The sequence below is a fragment of the Melospiza georgiana genome, unplaced genomic scaffold (assembly GCF_028018845.1).
Source record: "Melospiza georgiana isolate bMelGeo1 unplaced genomic scaffold, bMelGeo1.pri scaffold_29, whole genome shotgun sequence".
In the NCBI taxonomy this organism is placed as follows: domain Eukaryota; kingdom Metazoa; phylum Chordata; class Aves; order Passeriformes; family Passerellidae; genus Melospiza; species Melospiza georgiana.
The window spans coordinates 922975-935870 of NW_026652215.1; the positions used below are offsets into that span (position 1 = coordinate 922975).

The following is a 12896-nucleotide window of genomic DNA, read 5'->3' on the forward strand; positions in this document are numbered from 1 at the left end:
TGCCGCCTTCGGGGACTCCGTCCTCCATGTCTGCGTCAGAGGCTGCCCTGGAACCGGAGGCATATCTGAGCTCAGACCGTCCCATGCCGTTTGCCCTTGCAACAGCGGTTTCAGCGGCTGGCCTCTCCTTCCGTGGAGGAGGCATGGCTCAACAGCTGAGTGCGGGTGCATCCCGGCCGCCTTCTTTCAAGCTCAGTGTTCTTGGCGGGTTGGGGGGTGTTTGGTCAGTTGTTTCCCCTTGGGGGGTGCGAATCTCCCTGCCGTCCCTCATGCGCCCCAGCCGCAAGGGGGAGGGGGGTCCTGAAAGTTCTGCCTTTGGTCCCCAGCCCAGAGGGGGTGGGGGTGGTACTGGGAGGCAGATGGGGGGAACACCTTGTGCATTTGCATTGCAGAGGCAGAGGGAATGGCGGAAAGCCATCATCGCTTGTTTTCTGTGGGGAACAAACATTCCCAGACCCGAGATGGAGATTCTCAGGACAGCTTCTGTCCCCTCACTGCCAGCATGCATCAGTGATTTTGGGGGGAAGGATGCGTTTGGTCACTTGTTCTGCCATTGCACTGGCAGTGTGGAGCTGGGCTGTGACAACACAGAGCCCACAAGGTGGGCTGGGCCTGGGCTGTTTGGCTCGGTTCCCTGGGCCAGGGCCACCGCCCGGCCGGCCGGCTGCTGGGTTTGGGGGCTTTGCTTCTCCCATCAGGACCTGGACCACTGTTCTGTGGGGCAGGTCTGGGGTTCTTGATCCTTCCACGTGGGCCAGGGCCCACTCATGGCCTCTCAGGCTCCTCTCTGCTGCTGCTGCTCTTTCCGGAAAAAAAAAAAAAAAAAAAAAAAGTTGAAAGAGCTAGTAGCACCTCAAAAGCATTGAAGAGCCAAAAATTACAAGTAGTTCAATAAAGGAGTGTGGCCAAGGCATTAAAAATTTTTTCTCAAAATTGTTTGATAACTGTCAATGGATTTTTGATAATTATTGATGATTTTTCTTCAGCAATTTGTTGTTTCAGGATTCTGCAAGCCTGTTTCAGGACCAAAAGGGACTTTCAGAAACGTCAAAGAGGAACATCTTCAGTCGATGGACTTTCTCCTGTAACTCAGCTGTTTGGAGTTGAAGCAATGAATTTCTTTGCATTGTTTAAGCATTTTCTTATGTTGTAAGATTGTTTTAGTGATATGATAGAATTTTATGTTCTACAAGTGAAGAATTTCCCTGATCATTCCACATCAGCACTTGATTGAGGTTTTTCATTGGCAACAGATAACCCGTCAAGTGTTTGTTCTTTCTTCTGCATGGGTACAGCAGACAAAATGACAAACACTTTTCTTTTTAATTTAACTAAAATAAAAAGGGTGATATGTCACAGACATTTTTTATGAAAAATCCTTTCCTTAGGATTTTTCCTCCTGAGAAGCTGAGAGGCCTCAGGAACAAAATGTAAACAATGGTTATCGCCTGCTGTGGAATGCAACAGGTGGATCTTTGATTGGCCCATGTTGGTTGTTTCTAATTAATGGCCAATCACAGTGAGCTGGCTTGGACAGAGAGTTTGAGCCACAAGCCTTGGTTATCATTCTTTGCTATTCTATTCTTAGCTAACCTTCTGATGAAATCCTTTCTTTTATTCTTTCAGTATAGTTTTAATATAATAAATATAATTAAATAATAAATCAAGCCTTCTGAAACATGGAGTCAGATCCTCGTCTATTCCCTCATGCTAAGACCCCTGTGAACACGGCCACGGTGACAGGCTGCCAGGGAGACAGCGTGACCGGAGCTCCACCACCCCTACATCCCGGGCACAGGCGAATCGGGGGCATTTCCATGGCACCCCTGCCACACTTCCCCTTTCCCCTGCCGAACTCCCTTTGTCACTCCCTCAGGGTGGGGGACTTGGTGGCACTGCAGCACCCTTCTCTGTGCCATCCCTGAGGTGGCACCTGTGCTTTTTGTCACCACCACCCGCCAATTTGTCACCAGTGCCCCAAAACAGGGGGTGGCCCACATCCTATGGTGGGGGAGAAGGGACAGCAACATTTTTGGTGTCTCCCTAACCACTTCCATCCCCCCAAGGATGCTCTGTGACTCTGCACTGCCCCCCCCCCCCCCGCCCCTACCTCCTCCTCCTCCTTCACCTGTGCCCCAGGAGGTGATGCCGCTGCTCCCACTGGGGACGTGCCAGTGACACCGAGGGGACACCGTGGGTCACCCCCCAAAGGGGCTGCAGGGTCACAGTGGCTCCTGGAGTGACAGCTGGTGGCTCCTGCAGTGACAGCTGGAGGTCCCACCATGCTGTGGTGACAATTTGAGGGGTGGGTGCTCTTTTTGGGGTTCTCCAGGGTCGGTCCCAAAATCCCCTCCCATCACCACAAAGTCACCTCCCCAGGCCTCGCCTCAGTTTTCCTCTCGCTCTGCAGGGACCATGTGGAGCTGGTGTGATAACATTGGGTTTATTTGGGGGGATTTTGGGTTGGGGGCTACTGGGATGGACTGGTGAGACAGTGAGATGGGCCAGGCTGTGGGCAGGCTGGTGGTCATCTGGGCTGGGGGCAGGCCAGGCTGTGGGGCTGCAGGGCCAGGGGCTGTCCAGATCAGAATCCAGCTGGGATCCATGGCTCGGATGTCCATCTGGACCAGTGTCCATCCAGAGTGGGATCCATGGACTGGTGTCCATCTGGACCAGGGTCCAACCTCTCCTGCCCCCATCCATCCCATACTCTCCAGCCAGGGCCACTTCTCACTGCAGAGTGGACAAGACCCTCGGTCAGTGCCAAGATGACCCCAAACCCTGTCCCAGCAACCCTGCCATGCCACCCACCCCGAGCCCCAGTGCCACTGGTGTTCCCTGGAAGCCAGGCCAGATCCAGAACTCCTGGCAAAGGAGATCCAGAGTCCTGGGCTGGGGACTCAAGGGCATCCAGGACAGTGAGCACTGAGTCCATGGGGCATGGGGGGACAATTAGGAACACAGCTGGGGACATGCCTGGGTGGACAGGGGTGGGGGGTGAAGGGGGTTAAGGGGTGGGGAGAGGGTTGGAGGGCGGGATGCACCCAAAACTTCACCAAGTCAAAGGGGAGGATGTTCAAAACTAGAGGGGGGAAGGATGGAAAATAGGGAAAGGAGCCAAAAAGGGCGAAAAGAACCCCAAATAGGGGAAGAGTGACCCAAAATGGGGGGAGGACCCAAATGACAGAGAAAGGATCCAAAGTAGGGAGGAAAAGACACAAAATAGGGAGAAGGGACGCAAAAGACGGGAAAAGGATCCAATCTGGGGGAAACGTCTCAAAGGGGGAGGAAAGGACCCAAAATCAGAGGACAAAGGGTGTCACGGGAACAAAGCTCTTCCTGCACTTGGGGCACTCCCAGGGCTGCCCTTAGTGGTGGCTCTGTTGGTGTCTGGTCAAGATAGAGCTCTGAGAGAAGCTCTTCCTACACTCAGAACACTCGTAGGGCCTCTCCCTGGAGTGGATGCACCAGTGGCTGAAGAGAGCAGCGCTCTGCTTGAAGCCCTTCCCGCAGTCAGGGCAGTTGAAGGGCCTCTCATCTGTATGAAGCTGCTGGTGCAGGAGGAAAAAGGAGCTGGTCTGAAACCTCTTCTTGCATTTAATACACTCATAGGGCCTCTCTCCAGTGTGGATCCTGTGGTGGCCAATCAGGTGGGACTTTGACATGAAGCTCTTCCCACACTGCCCATATTTGTAGGGCTCTTCAAGACCTGTGTGGACTTCCATGTGGCGGGTCAGGTGGCTTCTCCTCTGGTAGCTATTCCCACATTCCCCACACTCAAAAGGCCATTCCCCAGTGTGGTTTCTCTGGTGGATAGTCAGTTCAGATGTCGTCCTAAAGCTCTTCCCACCCTCTGCATACTCATAGCTTTGTTCCTCCGTGTGGATCCTCAGGTGGGCAGTCAGGGTGGAGTTCTGGGTCAAGCACTTTCCAAACTCAGGACACTCGTAGGGCCTCTCCCCGCTGTGGACACGCAGGTAGTGATGAGGCCAGAGTTGTACCTGAAGCCTTTTGCACAATGGTGGCAGCAGAAGGGCCTCTCACCTTTGTGACTCTGCTGATGCCTGATGAGACAGGAACTCATCTGAAACCTCTTCCTGCATTTATCACACTCGTCGGGACGTTCTTCTGTGTGGATTCTCATGTGGCAGATCAGGGAGGATCTCAGGGAGAAGGTCTTCCCACATTCTGAGGACTTGCGGGACTCCTCCCCATCCTGGAGCTGCTCATGGATCCCCAGCTCTGAGCTGCAGCTCCATCCCTGGCCCAGGGTGGGCCTTTCCCCCTCAGATCCCTGTGATCGGCATTTGCAGCCCCTCCTCGTAAGGGATCTCTGGGGCTTTTCTTTCCCCTTTGATTCCTGTGCTGTGGAGCTGCACAAAACAGCCTCTTCTACAAGGTTCTGCTGTGGGGATTTGACCTCCCTGGTCTCTGGCCTAAGCTTCTTGTCTGGGGAAGGAAGGACAAGGAAAAGATGGGATTTGCCTCCGTGCCACAGGGAAGGACAAGGAGATCCTCCCAGTGCGTCCCCAGCAGGACAGCTTTGGCACCAGGGTTGTCCTGCAGCCGGGGGCCGTGCTGGGGTGGGAGATGGAGCAGGAGAGAGGGGAAAGGGGCACTGGCTTCCTCCTCACCTGCCTGGGGCTCCTGGGCCATCTTCTTCCTCAGGGCGTCCTCCTTCTTCATCGGGCCAAGGTTTGGAAAAAGAAAATCCTGGTTTGGGGGAAAACAAGGGCTGAACGTGTTGGGTTTGATAGTCCTGTTGCCCAAGTGCAGCTGGAGAAGTCAATGCCCCTTTCAGCCTTGAGGGGCCTGGAGCCCGCTCATCCCCAGCCTCCCCCACCCCTCCAGGCAGCCAGTTTGTCTCCCAGCTCCGGGATTGCCCCTCTGCGCTCTTCCTGACTCCAGGGCTCCCGAGCTCCCGTTTGCTCTCCTGGGCATCCCCCAGCCCGAGATCACCCCTGTGCCCATCGGTACCAGGCGAACGTGAGTCTGTTCCCTCCACGGGAAATTAACGGTTCAGGTTTGAGGTCCTGCAAGAGTCAAAGATCCCCTGCCCCATGAAAAAACCCTCCCAGAGACCCCCCGATGGATCTGGTGCAAGCTCCCCCTCCCCACTCACCTGTGGCTTCTGGAGGGGGCAATGCAGCAGGAGTCAGGGGAGCTTCAGCCTGAGCGGCAGGGGAAGGCGGCGGGGAAACCAACGTGGTTGTGCTGCTCCTCTTCCTTCTGCTCCTCCACTTACTCCTCGTCTGTTCCTCCTCTTCCTTCCACTTTTCTTTCACTCCTAGACCGGCCCAGGCAATGCTGACACCCAAAAGCAGCCGCGCTCTGCCCTGGGCCGGTTCGGAAACAGCATGGCAGTAAAACTGGGGAGTGAAACTGGGAGCATTGGGAAAGATCATGAGAGCAGCGGAAAGGAATTGGGAGCGCTTTCCCTGCCAGTCCCGCTTTTACTGGGAGAACTGAGAGGGAACTGGGAGCAAACAGCACTCGGAGGCGGCTGCAGCCAGCAGCTAGTGGGGCCACGATAGAAGGCCTGGTTATGAGAATAAGAGAGCGATCACGCGCTGGGATTGGTGGGCGGGAGCAGCGCGGGGTTTGCTCGGTTATGTGAGGGCCGGGAGGGGCCGGAGCAATGGCGGCGGCGTCCGGTGAGAGGGGACAGGGAGCGGGAATGGGGACCGGGAGCGGGAATGGGGACGGCAATGAGGACAGGGAGTGGGTATGGGGACAGGGAAGAGGCATGGGAATGGGGACATGATCGGAAATGGCACACGGAACTGGAATGGCACAGAGAATGGGGACAGGGACCGGGAATTGGAATATGGGTATGGGACGGGGAATATTGAAATGGAAATATGGGAACAGGAGCGGGACCGTGAATAACAGAAGGGGAACAGAGACTTGGAATATGGGAGACGGATAGGGAATGAGACTGGAATGAGATTCAGGCTGGGATGGCAGCGGAACGGTACCAGGGTGACATGGGAATGGGTGGGTGAGAGGGGGTGACAGCAGGGAGAGGGGGATCCTGAACAGGGACACTGGCAACCAGGACAGAGGGACATGGAGACAGTTCCAGGGCAGGGGGGCCTTGATCAGCCACGCCAAAACTTTCACCAGGGTCCCCAAACACTTTTGCAGCTACTCGGCCTGTTCTGCCCAAAGCCCTGAGCAACCCCCAAGTCCCTCCCAGGAACCCCCACCTCCCTCAAACCCAACATGCCCCCCATCCCCTGGCAGATCCCCCCATGTCCCCATCAATGGCTTATTCCAATGTCTTTTTTTTTACCCTAGTTTTGTGTGTTTTGAAGGGACCAACAGAAATGAAAGGAAAATCCAGTCCGCGGGGTGCAAGGAAGATGTGAAGCAGCTGGACAGGTGGTTTCTAAAATGGATAACCGGCAACAGGAATGGCCTGGGCTCTGCTTACCGGGGTTTCCTGGGGATTACCCAGGGTGGATGCCTCTGTGGAGGCTGGAGCTGGAGCAGCGCAGGAAGGTCTTCCTGCACTTGGGGCACTCACTGGGCTGCCCTTAGTGCTGGCTCTGTTGGTGTCTGCTCAAGATAGAGCTCTGAGAGAAGCTCTTCCCACACTCAGGACACTCATAGGGCCTCTCCCCACTGTGGATGCGCTGGTGGGTCACGAGGGTGGAGTTGTCCCTGAAGCCCTTCCCGCAGTCAGGGCAGCGAAAGGGCCGCTCCTCCGTGTGAATCCTCTGGTGCCTGACAAGATGAGAGCTGGTCTGAAACCTCTTCCTGCATTTATCACACTCATAGGGCTTCTCCCCAGTGTGGCTCCTCAGGTGGTAGATCAGGTGGGAGCGCTGGCAGAAGCTCTTCCCACACTCCCCACACTCGTAAGACCTCTCGCCAGTGTGGATCCTCTTGTGGACAATCAGGTTTGACTTGTGGGTGAATCTCTTCCCACACTTGGGACACTCATAGGGCCTCTCCTGGGTGTGCATGTGCTGGTGGCTGACAAGGGAGGAGTTGTACTTGAAGCCTTTCCCGCAGTCGGGGCAGAGGAAGGGCCTCTCCTCTGTGTGAGTGCGCTGGTGCCTGAGGAGATCAGAGCTGGTCTGAAACCCCTTTCGGCATTTATCACACTCGTAGGGTTTCTCCTCGGTGTGCCTCCTCATGTGGACAGTCAGGTGGGAGATCCGGCTGAAACTCTTCCCACACTCCTCACACTTGTAACACCTCTCCTCAGTGTGCCTCCTCAGGTGGACAATCAGGCAGGAGATCCAGCTGAAGCTCTTCCCACACTCCTCACACTTGTAAGACCTCTCCTCGGTGTGGCTCCTCAAGTGGACAGTCAAGTTGGATCTCCGGCTGAAGCTCTTCCCACACTCCTCACATATATAGGGCCTCTCCCCCGTGTGGATTTTCATGTGGCAGATCAGGTTGGATTTCTGGCTCAAGCTCTTCCCACATTTCAAGCACTTCTGGGGCTTCTCCTTACCCTGAAGCTGCTCGTGGACCACGAGCTCTGAGCTCCAGGCACCTCCCCGGTCCAGGGTGGGCCTTTCCCCCTCAGATGCCTGAGATCTGCGTTTGCAGCCCCTCCTCGTGTGGGATCTCTGGGGTTTTTCCTCCCCGTTGGATTCCTGTGCTGTGGAGCTGCTCAAAACAGCCTCTTCCACAAGGTTCTGCTGTGGGGATTTGTCCGCCCTGGTCTCCATCCTCAGCTCCTGGTCTGGGGGAGGAAGGACAAGGAGAGGATGGGATTTGCCTCCGTGCCACAGGGAAGGACAAGGAGATCCCCCCAGTGTGTTCCCAGCAGGAAAGCTTTGGCAGCAGGGTTGTCCTGCAGCCGGGGGCCGTGCTGGGGCGGGAGATGGAGCAGGAGAGAGGGGGAAAGGGGCACTGACTTCCTCCTCACCTGCTTGGGGCTGATGGGCCATCTTCCTCTTCCTCACGACCTCCTCCTCTTGAATCGGGCCAAGGTTTAGAAACAGGAAATCCTGGCTTGGGGGAAAACAAGGGCTGGGCGCGTTGGGTTTGATGGTCCCGCTGCCTGTCTTGGTGTCTGCTAAGGAAGGCAGAGCCTCCCTTAAAATTGAAAATGTAAACCCCCTCCCTCCAAAGTACTATAATTTTGAAATTAAGGGGCTCTCAGGGAAAGATATGGAAATAGGAATAACAGTTCTTTGCTAGGAAAATAAAATGAAAAATGTAATAGTAGAGTCAGAATCCAAGCTGACACCCTGTTAGTCAGGGTGTTTGTTGCACTCCAATTAAATGGTGGCTGCAGTCCTCCTGGAGGGACAGATGTGGTTCTGTTGAAGCAGTGGTTCCTGCAGAATGGTGTAGTTTTCCTCCAAAGGTCCAGTGGTGGTGTAGATAGGTCTGGTCTTCCTCGACGAATCCAGTGGAGAAGAAAAGCTGCTCCTCTGGGAATCCAGTGGAGAAGAAATGCTGCTCCTCTGGGAATCCAGTGGGAAAAGCCTGACTGTGGTGTTCCAAATCTCTGATTATATCCAGGTAGGAATGCCTGGCTCCTCCCCATGGGTGGAACATCTACCAATGGGGTGAGGTAATTTTATCAGTCCTGCAGTGAGGCTCAATGGCCCATTAACAGAAGATATCTCCCTGGAGGGCTTGTGGAAGAGATAAAGAAAACTGCCCAATTAACAGAAGATAACTGCCCCACCTCTAACAGATGGCAATAGATGACATACCCCCACCCACATCTTGCATTTCCAACCTCAGACACTCTCCGTTGCTCTCAGTAGCCCAAAGTGTGATCCCAGTTGCTCCCTTTTAACAGCAGTATGATCCCAGTAACTTCCAATATGATCCAAGTCATCTACCACTATTCCCAGTATGGTCCTAGTATAATCCTAGCTGCTTCCAGTCCATCCCAGTATGGTCCAAGCTGCCTCCAGCTACATCAACACAATCAGTCCCAGTATGATGCCATTTGCTACCAGCGTGCTCCCAGTTGCTCACAGCATCTCCCACTCACTCTCAGAATGATCCCAGTCATTCCCAGTATATCACATTAGCCCCTAACATGGTCTCAATTGGCCCGGCAGGTTCCTACTCACTTCCAAAATGATCCCAGGATGATCTCAGTACAGCCCAGTCCCTCCCTGCGATGCCACTCCTGGCATCCCCCAGCCCTGTCTGTGTTCCCCCCTCCCAGCTTACCCGATAGGAGCCCCAGGGGCTGGAAGGCCTCAACCAACATCCCCAGCAAGCCCCAGTGTGGATGTGCAGCCTCCAGATTTCCCACTTTGCCTCTCCTTCTCCCCAGGCAGGGTTCTCCTCCTCCTGCTCCTCCCGGCCCCAGCGGGTGGGAGCAGCTGAGAGCCCCGCACTGCCCATCCCGACCTGTCCCGGCTCCATCCCCGTTCCTGCCGCGGGCTGCGAGGGCTGCAGGACCGGGACAGGAGGAATGGGATGGTGGAGCAAAGAGGGAGAAGCAGCAGGACAAGGGCTGGAGGGAACAAGAGAAGGAGGAGGAGGAGGAGGAGGAGGTGTGGAGCAGGAAGAGGAGGAGGACGGGTGGGAGGAAGAGCTGGGTGAGAGGAGGAGGAGTGGGAAGTGGAAGCGGGGGGAACACAGGCTCCAGCCCTCGCTTTCTCCGCAGCACTCCCGGACCCTGGGGCATTTCCCCCCCATATCTCAGGTGATCAGAGGGGGAGCTCAACCAAATATCCTGGGTGCTCCATAGGTGGATATCTTTTTGGGGATGGGGGGATTTTTGGAGCTCAAAGGACTCCAAAGCTAAGCTGCAAATGCCCATTGGGGAGATTTTGGCGGTGTCCCGGCAGGTTGTTTCTTCGCGGGGGAGGGCAAGAGAGGGGAGAACACTGGGACACCGACGTGTGTAGCCCAGAGAGAGGAGACCGCCAGGATTCAGCCCGGAGAGGAGAACACCCTTGCGAGGGGGAAGCCCTGGAGCTCCCCACAGCCTGGAGCAGAGTCAGGGGAAACGGGAGCGCTGAGACACCAAGAGCCCCGGCATTGCTAAGAGGGAGCCCAGAGAGGGGGATCTGGGGAACCCCTGGGGGCTGCAGGGAACCCCCAGCAGCACAGAGAAGGGGGAGCCCCAGAAGCCCAAGGTCAGAAGAGCAGAGAGGGGGGACCCTGGGGATTCCCGTGACAGCCTGGAGAGGGTGTGGACTCCTGGAGAGGAGAACGCTCAATAGATGCAGGACTCCAAGAAGTCCAAAGTGGAGAGACCAGAGAAGGGCAATTCATGGGGAGCTCTTTTTTGGAATAATCATGAGACATTCAAGTCTTGGCAGGCTTAAGGATGGTATTTCTCAGGGTTTTTCCAACTAATTTTTTTTGGTCTGGAGTTTTTTTTTGGGCAGGATCTTGGTGGTCTGGAGATTTTTATGGACACAAAATGTCTGGAGACTTCTAGAGATGGGTTGGGGCAGGAGGAATGCCCAACAAAATGCTCTCATACCTTGTTTTTCTCATTTCCAAACCTCAGCCAAGTCTGTTGCCCTGTCCCTGGGAACACCCGCTGGTGTCACCTCGATACATTGTCCCCGCTGCCTGGTGTCGCTCTCTGGTCTGTTCCCTGTGTCATCCCATTCCTAGTGTCCACCGTGCCTGGCATCAACCCCTGGTCCATGTCCATCTTGTCTTATGTTGCAATGCGAGATGTAACCAGCAGTATGTATTTTATCACCATCTGTTGAAACCAGGAGGAGCGGTGTTCTTTATCACTTCCATGACACATCCCTCCTAACACCAGGGCAGATATTCTCTATTAATGGGCAAGCTGTTAAAACCAGGTGAGGCAGGTTTATTTTTATCTCTTCCATAACCCATCATCCCTCCAGGGAGATATCTTCTGTTAATGGGCCATTGAGATTCACTGAGTGACTGATAAAATTAATCAACATTGGGTGTTCCCAGAAATGGAGCTCACAGACTGGGCTAAGGTTTGGAAATGAGAAATCCTATTTCCAAGAGAAAAACAAGGTATGAGAGCATTTTGTTTGGCATTCCTCCTGCACCAACCCATCTCTAGAAGTCTCCAGACATTTTGTGTCCATAAAAATCTCCAGACCAAAAAAAATTAGTTGGAAAAACCCTGAGAAATACCATCCTTAAGCCTGCCAAGACTTGAATGTCTCATGATTATTCCAAAAAAGAGCTCCCCATGAATTGCCCTTCTCTGGTCTCTCCACTTTGGACTTCTTGGAGTCCTGCATCTATTGAGCGTTCTCCTCTCCAGGAGTCCACACCCTCTCCAGGCTGTCACGGGAATCCCCAGGGTCCCCCCTCTCTGCTCTTCTGACCTTGGGCTTCTGGGGCTCCCCCTTCTCTGTGCTGCTGGGGGTTCCCTGCAGCCCCCAGGGGCTCCCTAGATCCCCCTCTCTGGGCTCCCTCTTAGCAATGCCGGGGCTCTTGGTGTCTCAGCGCTCCCGTTTCCCCTGACTCTGCTCCAGGCTGTGGGGAGCTCCAGGGCTTCCCCCTCGCAAGGGTGTTCCCCTCTCCGGGCTGAATCCTGGTGGTCTCCTCTCTCTGGGCTACACACGTCGGTGTCCCAGTGTTCTCCCCTCTCTTGCCCTCCCCCGCGAAGAAACAACCTGCCAGGACACCGCCAAAATCTCCCCAATGGGCATTTGCAGCTTAGCTTTGGAGTCCTTTGAGTTCCAAAAATCCCCCCATCCCCAAAAAGATACCCACCTATGGAGCACCCAGGATATTTGGTTGAGCTCCCCCTCTGATCACCTGAGATATGGGGGGGAAATGCCCCAGGGTCCAGGAGTGCTGCGGAGAAAGCGAGGGCTGGAGCCTGTGTTCCCCCCGCTTCCACTTCCCACTCCTCCTCCTCTCACCCAGCTCTTTCTCCCACTCGTCCTCCTCCTCTTCCTGCTCCACACCTCCTCCTCCTCCTCCTCCTCCTTCTCTTGTTCCCTCCAGCCCTTGTCCTGCTGCTTCTCCCTCCCTGCTCCACCATCCCATTCCTCCTGCCCCGGTCCTGCAGCCCTCGCAGCCCGTGGCAGGAGCAGGGATGGAGCCAGGACAGGTCGGGATGGGCAGTGCGGGGCTCTCAGCTGCTCCCACCCGCTGGGGCCGGGAGGAGCAGGAGGAGGAGAACCCTGCCTGGGGAGAAGGAGAGGCAAACTGGGAAAACTGGAGGCTGCACATCCACACTGGGGCTTGCTGGGGATGTTGGTTGAGGCCTTCCAGCCCCTGGGGCTCCTATCTGGCAATCTGGGAGAGGGGAACACAGACAGGGCTGGGGGATGCCAGGAGTGGCATCGCTGGGAGGGACTGGGCTGTACTGGGATCATCCTGGGATCATTTTGGAAGTGAGTAGGAACCTGCTGGGCCAATTGAGACCATGTTAGGGGCTAATGTGATATACTGGGAATGACTGGGATCATTCTGAGAGTGAGTGGGAGATGCTGTGAGCAACTGGGAGCACGCTGGTTGCAAATGGCATCATACTGACTGATTGTGTTGATGTAGCTGGAGGCAGCTTGGACCATACTGGGATGGACTGGAAGCAGCTAGGATTATACTAGGACCATACTGGGATTAGTGGTAGATGACTTGGATCATATTGGAAGTTACTGGGATCATACTGCTGTTAAAAGGGAGCAACTGGGATCACACTTTGGGCTACTGAGAGCAACGGAGAGTGTCTGAGGTTGGAAATGCAAGATGTGGGTGGGGGTATGTCATCTATTGCCATCTGTTAGAGGCGGGGCAGTTATCTTCTGTTAATTGGGCAGTTTTCTTTATCTCTTCCACAAGCCCTCCAGGGAGATATCTTCTGTTAATGGGCCATTGAGCCTCACTGCAGGACTGATAAAATTACCTCACCCCATTGGTAGATGTTCCACCCATGGGGAGGAGCCAGGCATTCCAACCTGGATATAATCAGAGATTTGGAACACCACAGTCAGGCT

General features: G+C 55.0%; 1 pseudogene; it reads right to left on the reverse strand.

Moving 5' to 3' along the window:
• Positions 1 to 3368: 3368 nt before the first annotated feature.
• Positions 3369 to 12896, reverse strand: part of LOC131096333 (zinc finger protein 850-like) — a 560498-nt pseudogene continuing 550970 nt past the window's right edge.